Consider the following 27,955-nt stretch of genomic DNA (forward strand, 5'->3'; position numbering starts at 1 on the left):
GGAACAGGTATCAATATTTAAGAAGCAATATATCCATTATGTGACAAATGCAACTGTAACCACTCTGTATATCAACCTGACAATAAAATACAATAAAAAGTATTCTCACACAGAATTTATACTGATTACTGGTTGAATAAATTTTTGGCTATATTGAGATAATTGAAATATACTATGTATTATATATGTTCATTTACATGTATACTTGTATGTTTATGTGTGTTACTGTGTGTGTGTGTGTGCACCAGTTCTGAGGCTTGAACTCAAGGCCTGTGTATTGTTTCTGAGGTTTTTTTTGCTCAAGTCTAGTGGTCTAACACTTGAGACACATCAGTGAATGTATATTTTAGTTGTCAGAGTGAAATAAATAGCAGAATAATGATGTGTTTAGAGACTGACAAGAATTGTTATATAGACTAGTAAAATGCACACATGGCAAAGTTTAATATAAAGTAAAAATAATTTAGCCTTTGGATGGAAAATAGATCAAAGAAAAGATAGTCCTTATTAGTAGCCATAGAACAAAGGATAAATAACATCTTAATGGATACTACAACTTCAGTTCTGTTTCCTCTTAATGAGCCAAGTTTCAGTGCCTTTTGAAGAGGAGCAAAAGAATTGATATATATGACTGGGAAGTATCTCCAAAGTAAAGTACTTGCTAAGCAAATGCAATGATCTGAATTCACTCCCCAGTACCACAAAGAAAAGATAAAAAGACAGTTAAATATTGCTCACCTCTACCTCACCCCTAAAAAAGAGTTCACATAAAATGAAAATGGAAATTTTCCTTATTAGTCTATGAAAAAGTGTGACAAATTTGTACTTGAAGGTCTAACAAATTTAAAAATCTATGTGCAATGTAATCTTTGCAAATTATATTTTGATAAGTATATATAGGATTAGATGTATGAATATCTGTCTAAATTTGAAATCCCTGATTCATTAATGGCTTTCCTACAGCTTCTTTGCCAGTATCTCAGTTTTAGTACATGATAATATGTTATTATAGATGCTACATTTTGAGACTCAGGGAAATAGAATAGGGCATTATAAGGGTCTTAGATTATGAAAAGTATGAAATTAAACTAAAATGCCAAGCAAGAGAGTATGCAAATTTAAATTGCCTTTTTATCTGTTTATAAATGGAACTGTCTTTTGCGGATGACAAATTCTTTTTCCGATGCCTGGGGCTGTTCAAATGTGAGGAGAATTTCTGCTATTACATCTGCCCCGTGTTGAAAATAAAATAAGTTTAATGACTTTATATTGCACAATTACATCTAACATATCGTGAAAAGGGAATTAAATATAGTAAGAAAAATAGAATTTTAACCGAACCTAATCTCAGCATATCTTAGATAATAATTTCATTTGCTTTTATATTCTGATTGAGTAGATACATCAAAAGACGTATTGGTCTTTAGAAAGTTGGGGGCAACCAGGTTTGTAGATAAATAGTCACATATCACAGCGAAACAGGAAAACAGAACTTTGTCTAAAGCATATACAGCAGGGCTGGGAGTTTGGCCTAGTGGTAAGAGTGCTTGCCTAGCATGCACAAAGACCTGGGTTTTGATTCCTTGGTACCACATACACAGAACAAAGCCAGAAATAGTGCGGTGGCTCAAGGGGTAGAGCTCTAGCCTTGACAAAATCAAAAGACAGTGCTCAGGCCCTGAGTTCAAGGCTTAGTATTGGCAAAGAAAAGAAAAACATATGGTAATAAAATTATAAACGTGTGATTTTTTGCTTTTACTGAATTTGAGGGCCAAATTGATTGTGTAGAGTACACACTGGTAGGAAAAGTTTTAATTGTAAACTGTATAAGTTAAGGAGCAAATAAATGACTGAAAGAATTGCTCTTATTTAGATATAATTAAAATTAATGTACTGGAACTGTCTTGTCCAAATGAAAATCACACACCGCGTGTGGCTTATGAGTGCTTGAAATATAGCCATTTCTGTAACTGAATAAATTAATTTTCAATGTAACTTAGGTTTGTATTAGTTAACATTTAAAAATTATTCACTTGCTGAAAATCTCTAAATAAATTTTAAACAACTTTAGGTTGTGAATATACATTTACAATGATCAATATTATAAAGTACCAATGCCTATCACATGTTCATGATTTAAATAGTCTAAATATTTAAATGTGAAAATTTCAAGCAATTAATACAAACAAGAGAATACAAACTATTTTCAGAAAGATTTGGAAATAAGGATTGAATATTCCTGATTGCATTGAGTTAACTAAAATTTAGTATTGTATATAATATTTAATAAGAAAAAATAACATTCTGATAAGTGTATTTTTTACCAGTCCTGGGCCTTGAACTCAGGGCCTGAGCACAGTCCTTGGACTTTCTCAAGGCTGGAGCTCTACCACTTGAGCCACAGCACCACTTCCGGCTTTTTTCTATGCATGTGGTACCGAGGAATTGAACCCGGGTCTTCGTGCATGTTAGGCAAGCACTCTACCACTAGGCCAAACTCCTGGCCCCCCGATATGTGTATTTTATAAATGCAATACATGTTTATGCTTATTTTCATTTTAGAATGTAGATACAAAATGTAACTGTGATTTTCTTTTTGAAATTTGATTTCAATGCAATTTGATGTCATTTGTTGTTCCCCTTCCCTTCTCTAATTAAAATAAACATAGCTGTGAATATATGATATTATGCTTTTACTGTACAGCAGTGTATTAAAATGATAGAAAATGCCTATCATATATTGGTAATTAATTTTATTGTTTCCTTTCTATTCTTTGTCTCCTTATCTCTCTTTATTCCCTGAACTAAATTATAAAGAATACGGAAAACACTTTAAAAGTTCATCTATGCATTATTTTCCTTAAGTTTTCTTCCTGCATCCTCTGGCTTTACAAACTACATGGTTATTTTATTTTATTTTTTGCCAGTCCTGGGGCTTCAACTCAGGGCCTGAGTAGTGTCCTTGGGCTTTTTTCTCAAGGCTAGAGCTCTACCATTTGAGCTACACACCACTTCCAGCTTTTTTCTATGTATGTGGTACCAAGAAATGGAACACTGGTCTTTGTGCATGCTAGGCAAGCACTCTAACACTAAGCCAAACTCCAGCCCTACATAGTGCTTTTTTTCATATATTTTTATTGTAATTAATAGAAGGGTTACATTATATTTGCCAGATAGAAGGTACATTAATTCACATACATTGATACCCTTTCTCATGTCTTGGTCCCCATTTCCCTCCCCCCCACCCGCATCCCTCATCTTGTTTTCCCCCTTTCCCTATCCAATTTCAAATAACCAAATACAAATATATCCAATATATCAGATAACAAAGTAAGATACTGTAACAATATGAGATAATCAAGGGATAACAAAAGAGATGAGAGATAACATAGTACATTAAGGACAACAATCACTCATTATACGGCTTTTGTTTCTATATCCTAGAGGTTCTTTCATTTAGCCTCATACAAGGCCTTATGTATCTAGGCTTTGCTCTATTGCAAATCTCTTCTAGGAGAGACCAAGGTTTCTACTGATTATGACAAATGAGGGAAACCATTGAGCCTATGTTCCTTTGAGTTTGGCTTACTTCACTTAATATGATTTTTCTAAGTCTTTCCATTTCCTAACAAATGGGGTGATGTCATTCTTTCTGACAGCAGGGTGGAATGCCATTGTTTTCAAATACCACATCTTGTTGCTCCACTCATCAACTGAGGGACATCTGGGTTGGTTCCATATCTTTGCTATGGTAAATAGTGCTGCAATGAACATTGTTGTCTGGTGGATTTAGTATGTCTTTGTTCCTGGATGATTGGGTAAATACCAAGTGGTGGAATTGCTGGATCATAGGGGAGCTCTATCTTTAGTCTTTTGAGGAATTGCCATACTGCTTTCCATAGTGATTGAACAAGTTTGCACTCCCACCAGCAGTGTAGTAGTGATCCCTCCTGGCCACATCCCCTCCAACAACTGTTGTTACTAGTTTTCTTGATCCTGGCCATTCTAACTGGAGTGAGGTGGAATCTTAGAGTTGTTTTGATTTGCATTTCTTTTATGATCAGAGATGTTGAGCATTTCTTCATGTGTCTATAGGCCATTTTTGTTTCTTCTTCAGAGAAGACTCTCTTTAAGTCTTTGGCCCATCTTTTAATGGGATGGTTGTTACTTTGGAGATTAGTTTTGGAGTGATTCAATTTTTTGAGCTGTTGATATATTTTAGATATGAGGCCTTTTTCTGTTGTATAGTTGGTGAAGATCTTCTCCCACTCTTTAGGCTTCCTAATTAATTTACTAGCTATGTCCTTTGCCATACAAAAGCTCTGTAGTTTAATGCAGTCCCACTTATCCAGCCTTTCTCTGATTTGTTGTGATTCTTGGTCCTTATTAAGAAAGTTTCGACCTGTGCCAAGGAGGTCTAGTGTATCTCCTATTCCTTCTTGTAAAGTTTTCAGCGTGTTGGCTTTTACCTCCAGGTCTTTGATACATTCAGAGTTAATTCTAGTGCAGGGTGACAAAGAAGGATCCAACTTTAGTTTTCTGCAGGTGCTTATCCAGTTCTGCCAGCACCACTTGTTGAAGAGGCTATGTTTCTTCCATTCTATTTTTTTGGCTCCCTTGTTAAAGATTAGGTGGCCATAGGTCTGTGGTTTAATATCTGGGTCCTCAGTTCTAATCCATTGGTCTTCAGGCCTGTTCTTGTGCCAGTACCAAGCTGTTTTGATGATTATAGCTCTGTAGCAAGATTCTTTAGAAAACGTGTAGCCCATTAACATACATTATCATTTATACTGATTGATTACATTATCAATTTTTTGATGAGATAAGAAAGCAATCTTAGTTTTAGTTACTAGATCCTAGTTTAAACCTTGTTTTAGTTACTTTAAATTTTTACCTAAACCTCTGTTACCCCCAAAAGAAGTCCCAGTTGTGATGTTAATTGCACTGACTTTAGAAAGAAATTCTGAACGTGATTTTTAAATGCATTTCTTAGATTTGTAATCTTATCCCTCATACTCCAATTTTGCTAAAATTCAAAATATAGAATTCAAAATTCAGCTAACCATCTCCCTGTCCTCATTATACCAAAAGTCTATAAGTCATTTCTACCTATACATACAGTTGTATACAATAAATTCAGATTCCAACAATCTGTAATTTGAACCCTGATTCAGCAGTATTTTCTTTTCAAAACATCATACAGTAATACTGTTTACTTTTTGATGCAGAGCTCTAGAATTTTCACACTTTATAGATCCTATAGCTGAACAAAATCATGATAATTTTTGACAGTTGCTCATATTCGTACTAAAAGAAATGCTGACCCATTTCCTGTGATTATCACTTTGTTTTCATATATACAAATCTGTTTTGTTTTAAATTCAGAATACTATCTTTGATATTCATAAATATTGTCCCAGCTCTTATAGACTTCATTCATTCCTGAGAAGTAACCAATTATGCAGATGTCCCACAGTTCTTTATTTACATATAAGATATTTGGAATTTTCTGGGTTTAGATAATGAAAAATAGAAATAAGTTTTAAATAAAGTTAAAACATTTTATATAAAGTTAAGTATATATTTAGTACAGGACCAAGAATCGTAGTTACATTACAGAATAAAACTTGCATCTGTAAAATATCTGCAACACAAATATTATTTCCAAATAACTATCCATTTTTATTATCATTCATTTTTGGTTGTTTAACTGCAATTTGATAAATTTCCTGAGTTCTCAATTCTTTTGTATTTGTTATGGCTTGTGTTAAACCCAGGATAGATTGTAGCAAAGTAAACCTTCATGTGTGTCTACACAAAGAAGCTCAAAGCTAGATGCTCTATCACTTGAGCCACCTTGCCACTTTCATTTTTGTTTTAAGCTAAATGTTGATTTATAATATTTCATTTTATACACATGGAAAATTAATATACTTAAGGTTATTTGGATTGTTTCTTTTTTTTTTTCTTTTTTTGTGTGTGGTTAATTAGAGAAAAGTTATCGCGCGCCGGCCCTCACCTGCAAGGATCCGACACACGATACAGGTTGCAAGAAGCTTCTTTATTCTCCTGGTTCTCCTTCTTCCTCTCTTCCTCCTTTTCTCTCGGTATATATATACACATGCCCACCAATAGGAATTAGCCACCCCATATACTCAGCCAATCATCTCTTGCCACACACAGTGCATGCACGCCGCACTCGCTCGATCACGCAGCAAGATGGAGGCCAGCACGCTTCCGCACATGCACAGCGCAGGCCTCCGCTAAGCAGTAGGGGCCCGTGGGCAGCCACGCCCGATAGCGTCAGACCTCCACTTCAGGAAGTGGAGGTATGGCTGCCAGGTCCGCGTGCGGCTTCTCACAAAAAGAGTCTCACATGGACTTTCCTGGGTCAGCTGGCTTCAAACCATAATCCTCAGATCTCAGCCTCTTGGGTAGCTAGGATAACAGGCATGAGCCACCGGTGCCCGGCTTAAAAGTTTAACAATTAAGTATAGCAGCTAAATGAGAAAAGTGTCTTATGCTACAGACACTCCTCAAGCCATCAAACAATACATTGATGCCACAACTGGCTTGTTTTAAATTGTTGACTTCCAAAGCAGTTTTTCAAAGGAGAAGATAGTTTCCTGCTCACAAAAAGGATGGGGTCTTTGATGACTGATGTATTTGTCACTCTCCACATTTCACTTATATTTTGGAACAGCTGATGCTTGAATGACCTCTTCATTGAATAAGATTCCTGATTTTTAAAGTAGTGTGAATAATCTTTAAACGTACCTCCCTGGTGTCACTACAGTGCTTTTCAAAATGGCTAAATTTTACCTGAATTTCTGCTGAATTGTTTGAAACTGATGAACAAATATTGGAATTAGGACTTAGGACTGCATTGTTACTTACAGGTAAAAAAACCTCTTAAGAATTAATATATCTTCTTTCACCCAGTTTTGAATTTAAGTGGTTATAATAACAACACTAATATTACAGAGATCTCGAGAGCTCTTAAAAACAACTCATTAAAAATCTATCTTACTGTAATAATAATAATAATAATAATATCTTGTTTTAGAGGCTGAGTAAAAGACTTTAGAGGCTGGCAGACTTGCTAGAGATTTAGCACAGGCTTAGGGATTCTCTTAATTGTCTTTACTCAGAAGGGTTAAAGAATAAACATAATATGGGACTAAAAGAGTCTGAACTTTTGTTCTAGATTGTTTCACTTCAAAATTGAAGACTATTTGGGGATTCCTTCCATTTATTTGTTCATTTGTTTAGTTCATTATTTTTGCCAGTCCTTGGGCTTGAACTCTGGATCTGGATGCTGTCCTAGGGATTCTTTTGTTCAAGGCAGGCCTCTAACAATTAAACCATAGCAGCAATTCCATTTTTTCCCCTGAGTAGTTAATTGGAGATGAGAATCTCATGGCTATTCCTACGTGGGCTGGCTTTGAGCCAAGATCCTCAGATGTCAGCTTCTTGAGTAGCTAGGATTACAAGTGTGAGCCACTGGTGCCAGGCTGCTCATCCCATTTTAGATCTAACTTTATCCTAGGTCTGAATTTGCTCCATCATTATCCTGCTGTAGTGATTCACATAGTCCTTTTTCTCACTTAACTCTCACCTTTTGTTTTCTTTCTGAGTTTTTCTTGAACCTTATGATCCATAAATGCTTACACTTAGTTGGATTGTTAAAAATCATTAACAACATTTTAACTATAGGCTGGGTAATTATGTGTTCAGTTTTGGTATTGTGGTATATGGTTTCTGGGATATGTAATCTCTCTATTGATTATTTGTATTGTGTTATTAATTACATTCATTTTTCTCCCTCTTACTTGCTCCTTTCTAGCTCAAACAGTGTAGTTAACTGGGTGTTATATAGGTTTAAAGTTTGTTTTCAACTAAAATGCAAGATGTCTGTGAAAGTGGAAATGGAAATTTAACAGTAAAAAATGATGAGGCATTTGTGCCATGATAAGAAGAAATACACCCGCCTTGAAGAGCACAACTATATCACAGTCTATCTGCATTCATCTCTATTTGCCACATGAGCATTTCATCAACATTCAGAAATACTCTCTAGATTTTAGTATGCATATACTTTGTTTTTTTTCTGCTTATATTCTCTTGACAGAGTTTCCTAGCTATCTCCTCCAAATGCACACAAAAATGAGTTTATAAATTGTTGTGTTCAATATGAATTCAAAAGATCTTATGACAGTGGGAGAATTGGAGGAAAAGCAAAATGATTTGTAATCAAGATTTAGCTCTTTCTCTAGCTGGCTGTGATAATCTCAGATTTCTCAGTTTAGTAAATGAGGAAAACTTCAATAGATGTACATATCGAGGTTTGAAAGGGAATTTAATCATCTTACAGTTCTTTGAACTTTTCCAGTTTCATCAAAAGTCTATTGTGTTCAGATCCTAAGTGGTAAAAATTATTAGGAGTTAATACAATTTCATCTTCATCTTGGATACATAATTTGTGTTACAATATCAAAACCTGGGAGGTGAGTACGTGTAGAATTAATTAATTAATAAGTGAAGATAAGAAAGGGAACAGCTACATTTGAGAATAAAAGCTTAACACAACAGCTAAATTCTGCCTCTGTTCTTGCTATTAGTTTTGTCCCTAGAGATAGTTTAAATAATTCTTACGATGACATTCCATACAAGTATCTGAGAAGGGAGGAGATTAACTGGTAAAAGTAATCTATAAGAATATCAGACATGTCAGTGTTCATAAGAAATCTCAAGAGAGCAAGACGGGAGAGCAAGTAGAGAAGCTGACAGATTAGGAGTCTTCATTTCAAAAAGTGATTTATGATCAGCAGATTTACTTTCATGAAAGAACTTTTACATTCAATTACATTCATTTAAATATAGCGATTATATAAGGCCTATCTGTGCTGGTTTTCTCCAAAGTTTTTAAATCTTGTGAAAATTGAAAAACAGTCTATTATTTTAATTTGCCCATTTTCTAACAGATTGTCTTTTTTCCTCTTGATTCTGAGGAATAGATTTATGTATACATGATTATAATCTTTACTATTTATATGAGCACAATATGTGCCCCAAATTTGAGGCTATTTATTACCTTTCTTACAGTTATATACAATATATCATTGGCCTTTTATATTACCATCAAAATGGGGTTTATTTTTGGCATAAAGAAAGGTGACTCCATTGATTTATTTTTTCTTTCTTTTTTATAGTTGGATTATTACTCTGCTAGTAAAAAATGCCTTTCCTACACAAATTAGGAGGCTGAGGAATTTGACTTATAAATACAAATAAGAGCTGAGAGCTGGTAGCTTACACCTCTAGATATTCAGAAGGATGAGCTCTGAGCATTGTTGCTGGAAGCCATCCAGAGCAAGAAAGTCCGTGGGACTCATTTCCACCAACAAAGCCAGAGTAGAATGGTAGAATGCTGGGATGCTAGCTTTGAGAAAAAAAGCTCAGGGATAGCACTTAAATCCAGACTTCAAGACCCAGGAATAGTGCACAGAGACCATACATATCCTGAAGGAGTTTGATAATTTAAAAATGTTCACTGATTTCTTGAAGGACCATTGTCCTGGTACCAGTCCTTTACTGTGTCTTTACCACAGAGTATATCTTGCTCAACTTTCATGACCCAGTGCTGTTCATGCCTGAATGTGTTGGGTATCTGTTTTATCTCTGCTCCAAAAACTCATTGACTGCTGATACCAGATAGCTTTTCTAGCTTTCTTTCTTTTCAGAACACGTCTGTCAATCTTAGACTAATGAGTTTCTGCATAAAATATACTAATTAGGTCTCATTGGTAATCATCATCATAATATCTTCTAGTATTTTCAATTATGACATTAAATGGAAAGTTTATCACTTTGTCATACCATTTTCTCAGAAATAAATATAATGTGTTGCAACATTCAATGTTATTTCAGAAGTTTAGGCTTATATTTTCTTTGATGCTATGGATAATTTCATAAGATGTAATCCTAGATATTTTTTATTTTTAGTGCATTGATATAACTGTGCATGTATAAGAATCCCAGTTGATCTGGTTGTAATAAAATAATTGGTCATGTCTCCAAAAATTCCTTCTGTGCTTTCAGTGATTTGGCTTAATTGATAGGAACCCGTAGCAGCATTTCATCCTACTACCTGTATTTCGAAAATCACTCTTAAAATTTCACTTTCATTTATCTTATATTTCATTACTCTTCAAATTTATTTTTCCATTTGTTCTTAACTTGCTTTTATTTAATTTTCTCTTTGATGTGTTTGCTAATTTTTAACTCACTGATGTACTTTTTCCTTCTTTCAAATATTTTTAACATTTTTCTTTGTAATATATTTGAACATTTCTAATAACTTTTTAAGAAAAATTTCTCAAACTGGTTCCTCTCCATGCTTTTATATTTCAATATATACATGCTATTTCCTTCCACATCTCAATGCTAGTCACAAGTTGTCATATATTTCTATGTGTGCATTCATGTAGACATGTATATATATATATATATATATATATTGTACTTAAACTTACATTGGCATGATGTTAACCTTTGGGAAAATCAAAGAATCTGTTTCTAGGTCACCTTCTTGTCAGAGGATTAATGAGGTCTTGTGTTTGCATACTGTGATCATGTAGGTTTCTTCAAGCGCCAAACAGAAGAAGTGTACTTAGAGTTTAGTTTTTAAGCTATGATTTTCCTTTTGAAGCATGAAATGTAAAACAAGGAAGGTTCATAGATTGCCTCTAATGCTCTTGTGGGGATGACTTTTTCTGTTTTAATCTTCATTGAGGAGGCTTTTGAGCTCAGTCTTTCATTGTATTTGCAGTCCCAGTTTTCTGCTGTGGAGTAGCCTAAGGGATGCTGGGATTAAGCACTGAAAATTAAAAGTCATGTTTCCACTCCTGGTATTCACAAATGCCTCCAGGTTTACTTCTCAGTTTTCATTTTCCTTTTCATGTTCATTTTACCCTGCACTAAAGATATCTTATTTTCTCTCTGTTTAGCTATTTATTTATAATACTTTACATGGTTACCCAACAATCCTGAGCATTTGGTGGCAGTGATAATTCCCAGCATAGTCAGTTTGCCATTGGCCAGCAAGGGAGACCCCTAGCTAGCCCCTTTTTGCCTCTCTTCAATGCACATCTCAGGCTCTGATCCCACAGGGTTACCTCTAAGAACCCAACTTGGATTCCCATCTCTCTCTCCATCATTAAGAGGCTCACATTCAGGCCTTCATTCATAGACAATGCCTTGTCTTTACTCTCTTTCAAGACCTGTTATTATTTTTGAATTTTAAGATTCTGAATCTGAAATATTCCGACTTCACGTGAGCACAGGTAATTATATGTTTTCATTCCCCATGGACAATTACTTGACACACTCTTTCTGTCCTCCATGCTTCTAAAAAATCATATTGTTGCAATGTCAACTGCAGTTTTCATTTCATGGGAATGTATGCAACAGCACTTCCAGGGATGCAGATGACAATAATGAATATTTGATACACTGTAAGATACAGAAGTGAACATACCTTAGTTCAATACAGATAGACACATAAAACAGACTACTCTAACAGTCTTTCACATTTGCATAAGGCCTATGATAGATAGATAGACAGATACATACATATATACATAGAACATTTCCTAAATCATAACAGCTCCATGAGATAGCCATCACTTATTTTATTTTTTATCTCATTATGGGTTATTAAACTGAAGCTCAGAGTACATCCATGACTTGGCCACACTCCCAAAGCATTAATCCCAAAGCGTAAATGATATTTCTTAGCAGTTGAAATTGACTTACCTAGGCACATTATGTTGAGAACCTTCCTCAACATGTAATATTTTACATGGTCAATAAAAATATGGGAACAGTTGAAAAGAAAAGAATGGAGAGGCTAAGTCACGTTTTGCATATTAGACCAAGAACAAAACTGATTCTGTAGAGTTTCATTTAAGCTTTCTCTTAGGCTAGTTTAGTGGTACATGCTCAAAATCCCAACTATGTGAGTGGAAACGTAGGATCCTAACAGGATACTGTCTAGAAGGACCTGAGTGTGAGGCCATAGTCCAGGCAAAAATACAGCTTAAACTGAGAAAGAATGAGAAGAGAAAAGGACTGAACTGTGGCTCAGCTGATGATGTCTGCCTGTCTAGCAAAAGACCCTTTGTGTCAAATCCCATCACTAACCCCCCTCAAAAATAAAAACTAAAATGAAATGCTGTGAAGCTTTTAATGAGAGGAAAAGATACTTGCAAAGATGGAAAATATTCATAGACTATGTCCACATAACCACAAGTTGTTATTCATGTAATAATTTAGAATATGTAAAACCTGGATTGTAAATTTCACTCATTTAACTGTAAGCAGAAATCCTTTCATGTCAACAGAGTTTCCCTAGTTTTAACTAAGCATAAATATAAGAATGCACTATATGAAGTATGATTCTGTGGAAATTCTGATTATTTCCTTTTATTTTAACATTTTGGGGGAGAAGTCTGAAAATGGCAAAAAAAAGTTAAAATGAAATGCATTTGAATTGAGAATATATTTATGGTTAAAAATAATCAGCTGCAATGCTGGGACAAAGGAGTGAACCCATAAGAACCTTGTATTTAACATGTATGTTTATAAATAGTCCTCAGTAATTTTTTTTGCCAGTCCTGTAGGGTTGAACTCACTGTCTTTGGGCTTTCTCCAATCTAATGCTCTAACACTTGAGCAATAGAACCATTTCTGGCTGTGTCTGTGTATGTGGAAGGGAAGAATGTTACCCAGGGCTTTATGCATGCCAAACAAGCACTCTACCACTAGGTCATACTCACAGTTCCATAAACAGCCATCTTAATGCATAGTTTCTTTAGAACCAGTTTAAAATACGGATAAAAATATTTTCTTTTCATGTATAGGTAAATATTTTATGTTGGAAAAACTGCAAGACAGGAGAAGTGACATCTCCTTCTTGAGCTGAAGATCTACTCACTGTGGGATGTGCAATTTTGTCGACTTGCTCATGCTAAGATGGTAATGGTAAGCCAGAAGCGGTGGCTCATGACTGTAATCCTAGCTACTCAAGAAGCTGAGATCTGAGGATTGCAGTTCAAAGCCAGCCCACACAATACAAAGCAGAGAGCTTCTTATCTCCAATTAATCATTAGAAAACAGGAAGTGGCACCGTGGCTAAAGGAGGAGGGAGATAGCCATGAGCTGAAGAGCTCAGGGACAGCACCCAGGCCTAGTTCAAGTCCCATGACGCCCCCTCCCAAAAACAGAGATGGTAATGGTAATTATAGATAGCATATGAAAAGACCTGGTCATAGAGATTTGGCCCATATTTTCATTTTATAATTTTGAAGAAGGCTTGAGTTTAATATGCATTTTTAAGAGAATCGTGATTTTTTTAAGTATTTATTTTTTATTAGCATGTTTGTAAACTACGCCTATCCTTGAATTTAGAGCAGGACAGGTTACTATGCTCAAACATAGCATAATGAGTAAGCTTGCATCGGATAGGCAATTTATACACAGAGAAGATGCTTTGCTTTTGTTTGTTCTGTTATAGCCTCCTCAAGATTCTAAAAATATTTGTGAAAAATTTCATTTCCATATATTGGAAATACCAGCAAGACAAAGTGATAGAAGGAGCAGCAATACACACTAACACATATTTTGCTTTATATTTCCCAAAGCATTTCAACACACATTAAAGACCATAAAATTGTTACACTGTGAGCCACATAGATTTGTTACCATAAGCTTTCACAATTCTCTGCTTTGACAGGAAAGTTAACCTTGAAATAAGCCAAGTGTTGGTAATTTTGTCCTTTGTGATAAAGTGCTAGCTGAATAATGTCACACTATGGATTTACATTGATAAGTCAAAAACATCATGTGAATATAAGACAGAAATGAAATGGCCTCCTCTTCTGACAAACTAGGAGCTTTAATTCCTTTATTGCCTATAATTTAAATTAGAATTTATTTATTTTTATTTATCCTTCATTATAAAGCTGACACACATAGGTGCTACATTTACATAGACTGACAGTGTCATCTCTTCCTTCATTTTCTTCCAGTTTTTCCTTCCAAGTCTCCCTTCCCTCACAGGTTGTGTGGTTCATTCTCATTGTCGGGAATCTATTAAGCGGTGAAGGAAGATCTATTTTTCAAATGTTATAATAAAATGTCAGGTTAATCATGGCTTATATGCATAAAAAGCCATAAATGTGTTATTAACAGAAACTGCTTCCAATAGAAGCATGCTAAATAATACATAAGACTAATGCTTTCAATAAAGTTACAGTAAAGCTAATGATAATAATCACTATTACCATTGCTATTAGAACTATTATTACTTAGTGACCTTTAATTATTAACATCTTTCTCAGGCTCATTACTAAGCATTTTCCGTAATATTGTTTTGTGTACTCTTAAGACAATCCCATGAGTCTAGCTTTGAAAGAAATTATTCTACAGCTGTTCTGCAACCAAACTTGACAGAAAAGAATACAGAAATGTGACTCAAATATGAGTTTTCTCGACAGTGAATCTCATTCTTATGTCTATCATCACTGTAGTTGGACATTAAGATTCAGGCCCTGAAATTATAGAAATCCAAACTGAACCACTTGAATTCCCCTTCTTCCCAGCAAGATATGAATCAGACTGGACATTAAGAGTGCTTGTGAGTCACAGGAAGGAGTCCTTTCAACCTCATGAGCAAGGCCCTTGACTGTCAGTTAAGTATTCACATACCACTTTTTCTGAGTAGGCTGACAGACAAGTGCCTATGCCAATATGCTGACTGGTTCACTTTCCCCATCGTATGTGGGAACTTTTCAACTATCTAGGTTCAAACCCGTGTTCTAGTAAGTGTGGTGTCAGGAACTACCCACCTAGTGGGAGTAAATAGACTAGGACTTGGAGTGGAAATTAACCTCCTGTGACATATAGGCAAGTAGAACTGAAAAAATAAGTGAGGTCAATATTAAATAGGAACATAAAGTTCAATAAATACTGGCCATGTGTGCAATGCTGAGAAGCAAAAAGATATCTAGAGTAAATAAAGATATTTGATGATCAAAGTAGAGAAAAAAGATAATGGAAGAAAGCAAGAGTAATTGCATATACAAAAATTATAGAGAAATAAAAAGTTGCTTTCCATGAAACAGAATGTTCCATTTCATGTTTTATTTCAAGGAATGGTATTTAGGAAAGAATAAACAAGTCAAATTCTTTGAATAGTTAACAGAGATAGGAAAAGAGGAAGATATAGTTACGAAGAATGGAAAGGTGGTTCAAAAGGCAGAACACCAGCTCAGAACAAGAAATTCTAGCAGGGGAAAATGTAAAGAAAAATGAGAAAGAAGATTTCAAATATTTATGTAGTGGACTAGGAGTGTGGCCTATTGGTAGAGTGCTTGCCTAGCATGCATGAGCCCTGGGTTCAATTCCTCAGTACTACATAAACAGAAAAACTGTGCATGTAGCAATATATATATATATATATATATATATATGCCAAATGCTGGTGCAATCCAAGCTTCTGAGAATATCTGGAGTTCAAAATTTATTTTGGATTTTTTAATTAAATAATTTATTATCACTGATTTTTACATCATATTTCAAATAACATGTTTAACAAACAAGTATTCAAGAAGGGAATCTCTATATACAATCACTGGCACTTATATTTTAGAACATAATTAAAATTAGGCTGAGGCTTTGTATGTCAGAGATACATATTAATCTATGTAATAAAACATTTTCTTCACATTTTTGAATAAGGGAGTTAAAATTTAACATGTCCACTTTGGAGTTCAGTGCAACTTGATTAGAATCTACTTTCCAGTATTTTCCCCCTCCATTTACCTCTTCCTGCCTGCATCAGTTACATCAATTTTCCCATTTCCTTGATTATATACATATACAGTATTATGTGAATCATGTTATATTAATATAACCTTCATCCCTTTTCATTTCATCCACTGCTTCCTCCCACCAATCATTTCCTCTTTTCAAATTAGGTTTCAGCTTTCTGATATTTGTTTTGTTGTATTATATATTGATTGATAAATGAGTTTTCACCATGGCTTCCACCGTTTAATGAGTGATGCTGTGAAGGTAGAAAAGGTAGACACATTTGTGGATCCAGGTTGATCGAAATAGCAGTGCTGAGAGAGATAGGTGCACATACCATACTTAAATGTGGTAACCAACTTGACTGAAAGAAATGAGACTCTGAACTCAGATAGTTCCTTATGGTAGCTTATACTGTACTCTGCTATTGGTAACGTGAAAACTCCAACTGAAATCTGTTCAATCTTGACTATTTATGAATAAGGTATTGCAGAATTACTAGATATACAGGGAGAGTTTTTTAGTTGGCCATATACAGGAATGTGCAGCTGCACATGCCTGTGGTAACATTAAGTACATAGCTTGGAGCTGAGTCGTGTAAAGATTACCGTATTGATAAAAGTCATAGATTGCTATATTTTTCAAACTCAACATGAAATGTAGTCTAGATATACAGAAGTTTGGTTAGAGATCCAATGGTGGAGAAAAGGTAATATCATACTTGCAGTTGCTTAGAGATAAATTACGTTTTATGTGTATAGAAAGTAATGTTCTTTCATCATTTAAATTAATTTGAGTGAAAATAGCTGGGAGAAGAATGGTATCTACCTCACTAAGTTTTATGGAGACTATAGTGCATGCAAAAGTATGTCATAAATTATAATATAAATTGCTTTTGTTGTCCAAAATACCTGTCTTTGATCACTATCAGGTCATCTGACAAAGGACATTTGTTTTCTATCTCCTGTTGGATAAGAATTAATATAAAAATTGCTGCACAGTCCTTGAACCCATAACCAGTGAACTCATAGATGCAGTTTTGGCTATATTACAAATTTAATGGTAGAGTTAACTAAGTAGAAAACCTTTGAGTTAAATCCTAGAGAAGACCTTCATATTTTTATTTTCACGTGCATTTTTATAATATAAAAGAGAAATATGTTTTACTAAATTTCAAACACAATATGAGTCAATATAAAGCACACCAGTACGATCATTTCACAAACATATGTCATTGGCTGTGATTAAGAAAAAAAGAAATATAAAAGTGAAGTGGTTACAATGGTTTGTGTCTATGAATCAAGTGATGACAATGATGATTTCTTAAATTTCCTTTATTGTGAGGGATAAAGTACAGGACATTCTTAAGGCCTTGTTAGCAAAATGTCTATATTGCTATCATAAAAGTCAGAGGAATGTGGAGAAAATTTTCTTCTCTTTGAAAACATACTTAATCACTGAATAATGATTCTACCTTCATTATTTTCACCATATTTTTTGTGGCATGCCCAAGTCCTAAGAGAATTATTTTGGAACTAATAAACTTATAGACAAAACCAAGTTGGAAGTGACAGAGCAAACCTGCAGTGCTATCCACTCAGACAACAGAAGTAGAAGCTTCCAAACTTACAAATCAGAACAGGCAAAGTTGCATACTTTCAAAAAATGAAATGCAAAACAGTAAGTTTGAAAAGGCATGCATGACTCCAGTTGTAAATACTTGCCTAGCTTGCAAAAGTCCCTGAATTAAATCCATGGGTACTTCAGGGGCAATGCTCAGCCCCTGAGTTAAAATGCCAGGACTGGCATAAAATAAATAAAATATTAAAAAGCTGAGCATGGTGAAATGTGTCTGCCATCCTAGGTCTGGTGAAAAGTATAAACGGGAGACCTATGGTCCAGATAAATATTGACAATTGTGAAATCCTAAGAAAATAGCCTGAAGGCAGGCACGGTGGCTCACGCCTATAATCCTAACTACTCAGGACACTGAGATCTGAGGATCAAGGTTCAAAGCTAACCAGAGTACAAAAGAATCTGAGACTCTTTATCTCCAAATAATCTGTAGGATATGGAAACAAGAGCTTTATTTTGTGTGATTGTTGTTCTTAATGTACTATGTTATTTCTCTTCTCCTTTGTTGCCCTTTGGTTAATTTCATATTGTTACAGTATCTGATTTTGTTACCTGGCATATTGTACATATATTTATTTGAAAAAGAAATGTGAAGGGGGAAACAAGATGATTGGGGGTTGGGGGGAGGGATATGGGGATAAAATCATGAGAAAGGGTATCAATATGTGAAAAGTAATGCACCTACCATCTGGCGAATGTAGCTGTAACCCCTTTACATATTACAATAAAAATATGTCACATAAAAAAGTGAGAAAAAGCAATGAAGTATATGTTACCTCTGTTTCAAGGCCTTCTTGAATAAACAGTAGTCTTAGATATTCTACCTGAATATACTTCTTACAGTCTTTCATGGACAGTAAAAGAATATTTCTTTTAGCTCTACATAGAGTACAAAAATTAAAAGCTCAATGGTGTCGTTATAAAAATCAAGCATTTCTCTATAGACTAATTCTGAGCCAATTAGTGAAAAATAACTTACTTGTAATACATAATACGATATAATTATAGTAAAGCCATCATTGAAAATGTATTGGTATTGAATTTCAGGTATTGAGTATTTTCATATGTTTTATATATTTATATGGCATTAAAAGTCCCTCAGATGTTTATTTCTTCTTGTCATAAGTCCTTATTTTGTCAGTCCTGGGGCTTGATCTTAGGGCTTAAGTACTATCCTTGGGATTTCCTCCAGGCCTAATGCTCTACCATTTGAACCAGAGCACCACTTCCAGCTTTTTTTTTCTAGTATGTGGTACCAAGGACTCAAACCCAGGTCCCACTAGGCCAAACTCCAGGACCCACGTTTTTATTTTTATTTATTTTCTGATTTATAAAATATATTTTAAGCTTCTATTCATTACATGTGATTTTTAGAACCAATTTTATAAGAGTATCATTTTGGGGAAGTTGAGTTGAGGAGCATAGAAAATATCTGTATATTTTCTATAAACCTATGTTAGCCATTTGTATTTTCATACTTGTATTTATTTGGATGGTTATACTTGTATTTACTTAACTTGCCTTTCTGCTTCTGTATATCTGCTTGCTAAAATCCTGAGAAATGCAACTGCTGTCCTTGTGGCTAATCTACAACCACCCATTTGTCCTTGGTTCCCAGACTGAGCTACACTGTAGTAAGGAGTATATACATTCCAAGCTGGGAGCTAGAGATAGTAGCCATCTGGTACCTACAAGGTTGGACTTGTAAGGGCCAGCAAACTAGGGCAGATGTCAACCAATCACAAGTCCGTTACCATGGAGATCCCCCTAGACTCATATCTGGCATAAAACCATCCTCCTAAAATGACAGCCAGCTAGACTGACCAATGATTAACCACGACCCCTTTCCTGCTTTGTATTGCACCAATCATTTAATAGAATTATAGTATAAATTTTCCACGTGGCGTATTGATTTGTTGCTATTACTTGCTGGGGCCTTCCCCCTACCAAAGAAAGTGTATAAAAGGGGCTGTAATCTTGTGCTCTCGGCCTCTGGTCTGCACTCGACTATCAGTGCGCAGAGACCCATGCTCGAGCTCGTCAATAAACGACTCATTGCAATTTGCATTGATCTTTGGTCTCTGGCTATCGGGGGGTCTTCAAGTTTCTCGGCACAATAGAGTGACTTGCTTCTGTTTATCCAAAATATTGAAGCATGCAACCAGATACTGTGTCCATAAATCCAAGTCTGCTTCAAATATATTAATGATGTGTTTAGTCAATGTAATTCTTTCCTTTCAGGATATTTTCCTGATTGATTCAGTTCTCAACACTGAACCTCAGAATAACTAAATATTTTCACGTATCTTTAGATCTGTGCATAAATAATATTCCTTATTTTTTGCCAGTCCTAGAGACTGAAATCAGGGCCAGAATTCTATCCTTGAACTTTTTCAAGGCAAGAGCTTTACCACTTGAGACACACCATCAGATCCAGCTTTTTTCTATGTATGTGGTAACAAGAAGTTGAACCTGGGTCTTTTTGAAGAATAGCAATCCTTGGCAGACTTCAATCTGCCAAGTCCTGGCACACTAACGGACATTCTTTTTTTTTTTTCTTTTTAAGCATTATTTGTCTTTAATATCATTGTGCCTCTGATAAGGGGGTCAACACTTCAAACTAGCGGACATTCTTACATCAGAGTCAGAACAGGAAATCTGTCTGATTCCTCCGAGCTTGTCTTTCAGCAATAAATTTCACTGATTTTTCTTTTTTTTTTTTTCTATTCTGTAGACATGGCCAGGTAAGAATCTTGGGATCGTGTTATCTTAAGCAGGATAGGCATTTTGCCATCGATAACCAGTATAATTTCTTTGGATAGATCCTGTGTATGCTGCCAGGAATATTGTGGGCTCTTTTACCTGCATCCTCCATTCTGTTTCTGTCAATAATTCAAATATCACTAGATACTATGTTGATAGTGAACTATGTAACTTGGTGAGGGGACGGAAAAACTAGGAAAACTAGGGAAAATGTGACATTGTTCAAAAAGAAATATATTCACTGCCGGAAGTAACTTAATCCCACTTCACATTACCTTTACAATTAAAATAGACTATTCAAATGTGCCTGTCTTAAGTTTCAACTCACATTTAGTTTTTATTTCACTTCTTTATATTATTATGGCTTTTTGACTATATTAGTCACAACAAAATTCTGAAATCATTGTGACTTAATAAAACAAAAACTTAGTTTTCATTCACTTAAAGTCCACTGTAGAATTCATGACTCTCCAAATCTGTAGTTGTCTGTATGTTGACTCTGTGGTTAGCTCATTGGTATCCTGACAACATTTCAACAGAAGATGCTACAGAATAAGAAATGATACTACCGAACTTGAGTGACTGGTACAATGCTTAAATCTCAAAGTAATTAATCTCAACATAATATCACCTTGCTGACCAGGACTAGTTGTATAAATTTTGCACTAGAGTGTAATGAAATGAAAATCCTAACTACAACTTGTACTCAGGAATAAAAAGAAACCCTATCTATAGACATAGAACTTTTTAAACAAATGTAAATTAGTAACTAAGATGTAAATGGTACCTAAAGTGGAGATGTACTTCAGTGATACATTGCTTAATGTGCTTACACATATGGGTTTGATTCTTAGCACTGTAAAAATATTGAAAAATAAAAACAAGAGAAAAATAGTCCAAAAGTAACAGTTTATGCTTGGAATCCTAGCTACTCAGTTGGATGAAAGTTGAAGATTATGGTTTAGATTCAGTCTGAGCAGGAAAGTCTATGAAAATTTTATCTTCAACTAATCACCAAAAAGCTGGAATTGGAGGTATGACTCAAGTGGTCAAGTTCCAAACTTGAGTAGGAAAAGCAAAGGGACAATGTCCAGGCCCTTAGCCCAAGCTTTAGTACACATACACACACACACACACACACACACACACACACACACACACACACACATACACACACACACCACAACCAACCAAAAAATAAAATTCTAGATGGAAGCCACATACATAGAAAATGAATTTTATAAATAAAATAAAATAAATAGACTCTATTAGCTAATCCCTCTATAGAAAAATAGAAGAAAAGTTAGGGAAACAACAACAAAAAAACAGTATATCTAAACTACAGATAGTTTATATAAGATATTCTCATAACATGCAGACAAAATTATCTATGGTAATAACAATAATAGTAAAAATAAAATTTAATATTTATGTGAATGTTATTACTTGCAAGGAGCTGTTTACAATTATTACTTCATTTATCCTCACAATCTCCTTATAAGATAGTTACGGTGTTAATATCAATTCTGTCTCACATAAGAGAAACCTGATACAGAGTGAGAAGACAGGGCAAAGGTTAGAGATGTTTTCAAGGAAAAGTCAAGGTTTCCACTGCCTCTAAGGAAATAATAAAAGATTCTGTTGCATGTTGCATAACTTAATTTCAGGAATTCTCAAGAGAAGTAATTTAGTTTTTAAATGAATAGGAAAGAATGAAGAAAAAATATGCCAGGAATGTACAAGAGGTCACTAAAATATATGGGATAAATGAAGAAATGAGGGGGAAATGTAAAATGGAAAGGCACAATGTTTTAATTGTTAAATAGGTAAAATAATTAAGAGCATGAAAGCCACAAAAACTCCTACAAAATGTATTTAACAATAAGAAATCTATACTGATGTCAACATAGTTTAAAAAATTAGAGAATAAATTTAAAAAGATATTGATTTGCATTGAAGGCATCATAAACATATATTACTTACTTAGTTCAGTATTACAGATTGAACCCAGAAGACATTGTTCATTGAAAGAATACTTTGAAAGATTTGGAGTTTTGTTAAGATAAGGTAAAATTCTTACAAATTTCTAATGTTGGCAGTTGTTAGGACCTGTGGAAATGAGAGAAATCAGAAGATTTGGTGTAAGGGTTCAGATTTACAGTTATGAGATGAATACATTGTCTAGATTTAATATAGAATAGCTAACACTACTGAATCCTTAACCCAGAATTGCTAAGACAATAGATTGTAAATATTCTTTGCAAACAGACACCCAGGTACTTGAACACACACACCAAATCATACTTCTATAAGTTGACAGGTTAACTAACATTTATATCTAACAAGAAATTATTGAGTTCAATTTCTAAAGTACAGTGTCCAGTGCCAGGTGATTTTAGCACCCCAATCTATTGAGATATTGGAATTCAAATTTACTGATATTAATTAGTACAATGATCAAGCAAGCATAATTAACTCAATATACTTAAATGTGATAAATGCAAGGTAAAGATTTCTAATTACATCTGCATAAGACAATGGATTTCTGAGGACACCTCTGTTATTATGAATGGTTACATCATAATGACACACACATATTTAATAGCATATATAAAGTAGCACATGCATACACACATGTCCATTTATCATCTATCTATCTATCTATCTATCTATCTATCTATCTATCTATCTATCTATCTGTGTGTCTGTCTATCTATCCAAATTAGCATTAATGAACCTGGAAGTGACAGGGGAAATATCGAGAAATACAGTTACTCAAAATATGTGATGGGGAACAATGCTTAAAGCTCCAAGTGGGAAAAAAAATGTACTAGCTAGAAAAAAAAGTAATTCTACAGATTTTTTCATCATATAGCCTTGAATTTCTGATCTAGGGCGTATTTTCAGGTCAGTAGAGTAAGCAGAATGATTTCTGGCTAAGAGGCCTATAAGGTTGCTTGGAAAAGAAAAATAATCTTTTCTACCTTATATATTTCCATAGGAATTGATTTTAGTGTCGTATGATACATATAAACATGGAATTGTAGCTAGCACCGTTTGTTGAAGTCTGCCTTCCATTCTGTGTTTTTGGCTCCCTTATAGGAGAGGAGGTGGCCACAGGTCTGTGGAGTCCCGTCCGGGCCTTCAGTTCTATTGCGTTCATCTTCGGGCCTGTTCATGTATAAGTACCAAGCTCTTTTTATAACTATGGCTATATAATAGATTTTCATGTTTGGTATAGATAGTCTTACAGCACTGTTCTTCCTACTAAGGATTGTTTTTACTACTTGGGGTCTTATCATATTCCATTTGATTTTAGGATGGCTTCTAGTTTATTGAATACTGGGTATTGGATTGAATTTGTAGATAACTTTGGGCAGTGTTGCCATTTTCATGATGCTAACTCTCCAGTCCAGAGCATGGGAGTTTTCTTCACTTCCTTAATCCTGCTTTAATTTAATTTTGCAGGTTTCTAGAATTTTCAGTCATAGAGGTCCTTCACATCTGAAAACATTACAGGAAGGAATAAGGAATAATGCTAATGTTCCTTGGCATAATTCCTAAGATCCATAAACACAACAAATCAAAGACAGGCTGAATAAATAGGATTGCATTCAATTGCAGAGGAACAGCATAGAAAAGGAGATAGCTAGCAAGATAAATAGAAAGCCCACATATTGGGAGAAGATCTTCAGTAGCTATACCACTGACAATATTGTTTCTCGATATGGAAGCAGCTACAGGACAGGAGGTCGAGCTATGTTTAGAGTGCATCGAATGGGCCAAACAAGAGAACAGAACTTTCTTACGTCCAGCTTTGGAGGCAAGACTGGTGTCTTTGTACTTTGAAACCAAGAGGTACCAGGAAGCATTGCATTTGGGCTCTCAGCTGCTTTGGGAGCTGAAAAAGATGAGCGACAAAGCCCTTTTGGTGGAAGTACAGCTTTTAGAAAGCAAAACATACCATGCATTGAGTAACCTGCTGAATGCCCGAGCTGCCTTAACCTCTGCTCAAACCACAGTAAATGCCATCTACTGTCCCCCTAAATTGTCAGACACTTTGGACATGTGGTCCAGGTATTTTCCATGCAGCAGAGGAGAAAGAAGGGAAAACTGTATGCTCATACTTCTATGAGGCATTTGAGGGCGATGATTCCATCAAAAACTCCAAGACCATCACATCTCTAAAGTACATGTTGCTGTGCAAAATCATGCTCAACACCCCAGAATATGTCCAGGCTTTAGTGAAGGGGAAGCTTGCACTTCGTTACACAGGGAGACAGAAGCATTTCCTACCATGCTAGGACCGTCTGGCAAAAGGACTGGCAAAAAATAAATAAATAAATAGGACCACCTAAGGAAAACGCATACCATAAAATTCTACATCTGTTTTATATTTTATTATCTAGATAACGTATAGAGGGGTTACAGTGGGTACATTACTTCTTATACATTGAAACCCCTTCTCAGGTTTTTGTCCTCTTTGCCCTCCCTCCCATCCTCTCCCAATCATCTTGTTTCTCCCTTTCCCTGTCTCTTTATGATAAAACTGAATCAGTTTTGGTGCAGAAGGATAATATTTCAATATTGAAAGTGCTACATTGTATGAATCACCAGTCAGCACCTTTTCAATTGGGGAAAACAGGTGAAAATATTTGTTCTAACATCTGAGCAAAACAGAGATAGGAAATTTTATCATCATATTGTAAATTATTATAAAAGTTTATTTCTTTAACTTCCATTAATCTCAATCTTGCCTAGTACTTCAGAAATATTATTTTACATGCTTATCAAACATGGAGTAATTAAATATAATTACTTTTCCTATCAACTTTCTTTTTCTCTGTATGTTGAATTTTGATTATGAATTAATGCTTGTTTGATTTTCAATTTGAGGCTCCTATGGACTATTTTTTAAATTTTTATTTTATTGTAAAGGAGATATTCCAGAGAGGTTACAGTTATTTAAATAAGGTAATGAGTATATTTCTTTTATGTTTTGAAAAAAATTGTAATGGAACTCTTCTGAACAGCAGATATACCTGGTGTTGGTTAGCAAGAACCACTTGTACATTTTATATTGATGGTGCAAAAACCAAACCAGTGGCTGGACATGATGGGGAGGGAGGTTGAGAACAAAAACCTGTTTTTGGAGAGGAAAATTAAAGCCAATCAGATTCATAGAAGATTCAAAAGTTGGTACAATAAAATACTTTTACAAATTATAAATTTATTAGATAAACCTGGAATGGTCATTGGAGAATTCTAAAGAAAGACAAAAGGCCAGCAGGAAGAAGGTAGAAGGAGTGGGAGGGGAAAAAAATGAGGAAGATGGGAGAAGAAAATACGTGGAGCACAACACAGGTTCAGAAGCTTACCTGCCCACGAGGTATCAAAGCCTTGCTATGTAATCCCTTCAGGAAACAAAGCTTGCTGAAATACAGGGCTTTACCTCCCATCCGCATGAGTTCTAAGAGGTAAAAAAAGAAGTTCCTTGGAAAGGGGACAGGAAGTTGCTCCAAAACCCCAATGGGGGAGGAAAAATGGGAGGAGAGGGAAGAACACCCCACAGTCTCATTTCCAACTTTCACTGTTTAAAAAAGGAATAACCCATTGGGATATTGATGGGTAGAAGAGGCAATTCAAAATTTCATATGGAATAATAAAAGACCCCGTATAGCAAAAACACTTCTTAGCAGAAAGAACAGCGCGGGAGGAATTTCAATTCCAAACTTTAGACTCTATTACAGAGCTATAATTATCAAAACAGCTTGGTACTGGCACAAGAACAGGCCTGAAGACCAATGGAATAGAACTGAGGACCCAGATATTAAACCACAGACCTATGGCCACCTATCTTTGACAAGGGAGCCAAAAAAATAGAATGGAAGAAAGACAGCCTCCTCAACAAGTTGTGCTGGCAGAACTGGTTAAGCACCTGCAGAAAACTAAAGTTGGATCCTTCTTTGTTACCCTGCACTAGAATTAACTCCAAATGGATCAAAGACCTGGAGGTAAAAGCTGACACACTGAAAACTTTACAGGAAGGAATAGGAGATACACTAGGCCTCCTTGGCACAGGTCGAAACTTTCTTCATAAGGACCAAGACTCACAACAAATCAGAGAAAGGCTGGATAAGTGGGACTGCATTAAACTGCAGAGCTTTTGTATGGCAAAGGACATAGCTAGTAAATTAATTAGGAAGCCTACAGAGTGGGAGAAGATCTTCACCAACCAAACAAGGGACAAAGGCCTCATATCTAAAATATATCAACAACTCAAAAAATTGAATCACTCCCAAACTAATCTCCAAAGTAACAACCATCCCATTAAAAAATGGGCCAAAGACTTAAAGAGAATCTTCTCTGAAGAAGAAACAAAAATGGCCTATAGACACATGAAGAAATGCTCAACATCTCTGGTCATAAAAGAAATGCAAATCAAAACAACTCTAAGATTCCACCTCACTCCAGTTAGAATGGCCAGGATCAGGAAAACGAATAATAACAGATGCTGGAGGGGATGTGGCCAGGAGGGATCACTACTACACTGTTGGTGGGAGTGCAAACTCGTTCAAGCACTATGGAAAGCAGTGTGGCAGTGCCTCAAAAGGCTAAACATAGAACTCCCCTATGACCCAGCAATTCCACTACTTGGCATTTACTCAACCATCCAGAAACAAGGGCATACTAAATCCACTAGCACAACAATGTTCATTGCAGCACTATTCACCATAGCAAAGATATGGAACCAACCTAGATGTCTCTCAGTTGATGAGTGGATCAACAAGTTGTGGTATTTGTACACAATGGAATTCTATGCTGCTGTCAGAAAGAATGACATCGCCCCATTTGTTAGGAAATGGAAAGACTTAGAAAAAATCATATTAAGTGAAGTAAGCCAGACTCAAAGGAACTTAGGCTCAATGGTTTCCCTCATTTGTCATAATCAGTAGAAACCTTGGGCTCTACTAGCAGAGACCTGCAATAGAGCAAAACCTTGATACATAAGGCCATATAGTATGAAGCTAATTGAAAGGACCTCCAGGATATCGAAACAAAAGCCATATAACGAATGATTGTTGTCCCTAATGTACTATGTTGTCTCTCATCTCCTTTGCTGTCCCTTGGTTATCTCATACTGTTATAGTATCTCACTTTGTTATCTGATATATTGAATTTATTTTTATTTGGTTATTTGAAATTTGATAGGGAAGGGGGGAAAACCAAGACGGGTGGGGGGTGTGGGGGGGGAGGGAAATGGGTACCAAGACATGTGAAATGGTATCAATGTACGTGAATTAATGCACCTTCTATCTGGCAAATATCATGTAACCCTTTTACTAATTACAATAAAAAATGCAAAAAAAAGGAATAACCCTAGCTAAGCCCAGGACAGGAGGAGTGGGAGAAGGAGAGAAGTGCATCAAGGCAGGCCAACTCCTCTGAAGGGGAGGAAGAAGGAAGAAATGGTGTCCTGGCTGAGAGGGAAAGAAGGGAGAGAAGAGCAGAAATGGACAGGAAAGTAGAGAGAAGGGGGACTGTTAAAACACTGACATCTAATCTAGTTGCTATGTTTAAAAAAAAAAAAAAGCAGGAGCCCAGGACTGAGGGCCCACACTGCTCCCTTAGCAGCCATAGTAGACAGAGCTCCAGTCCCTGTCCTGGGTCCTTCACAGATTGG

At 35.4% G+C, this 27,955-nt stretch overlaps 1 pseudogene; it reads left to right on the top strand.

The window, feature by feature from the left end:
- Nucleotides 1–24,575, top strand: part of LOC150060476 (26S proteasome non-ATPase regulatory subunit 11-like) — a 36,088-nt pseudogene extending 11,513 nt beyond the window's left edge.
- The last annotated feature ends 3,380 nt before the right edge of the window (nucleotides 24,576–27,955 follow it).

The sequence above is a fragment of the Megascapheus bottae genome, chromosome 7 (assembly GCF_031878675.1).
Source record: "Megascapheus bottae isolate mThoBot1 chromosome 7, mThoBot2.hap1, whole genome shotgun sequence".
Classification (NCBI taxonomy): domain Eukaryota; kingdom Metazoa; phylum Chordata; class Mammalia; order Rodentia; family Geomyidae; genus Megascapheus; species Megascapheus bottae.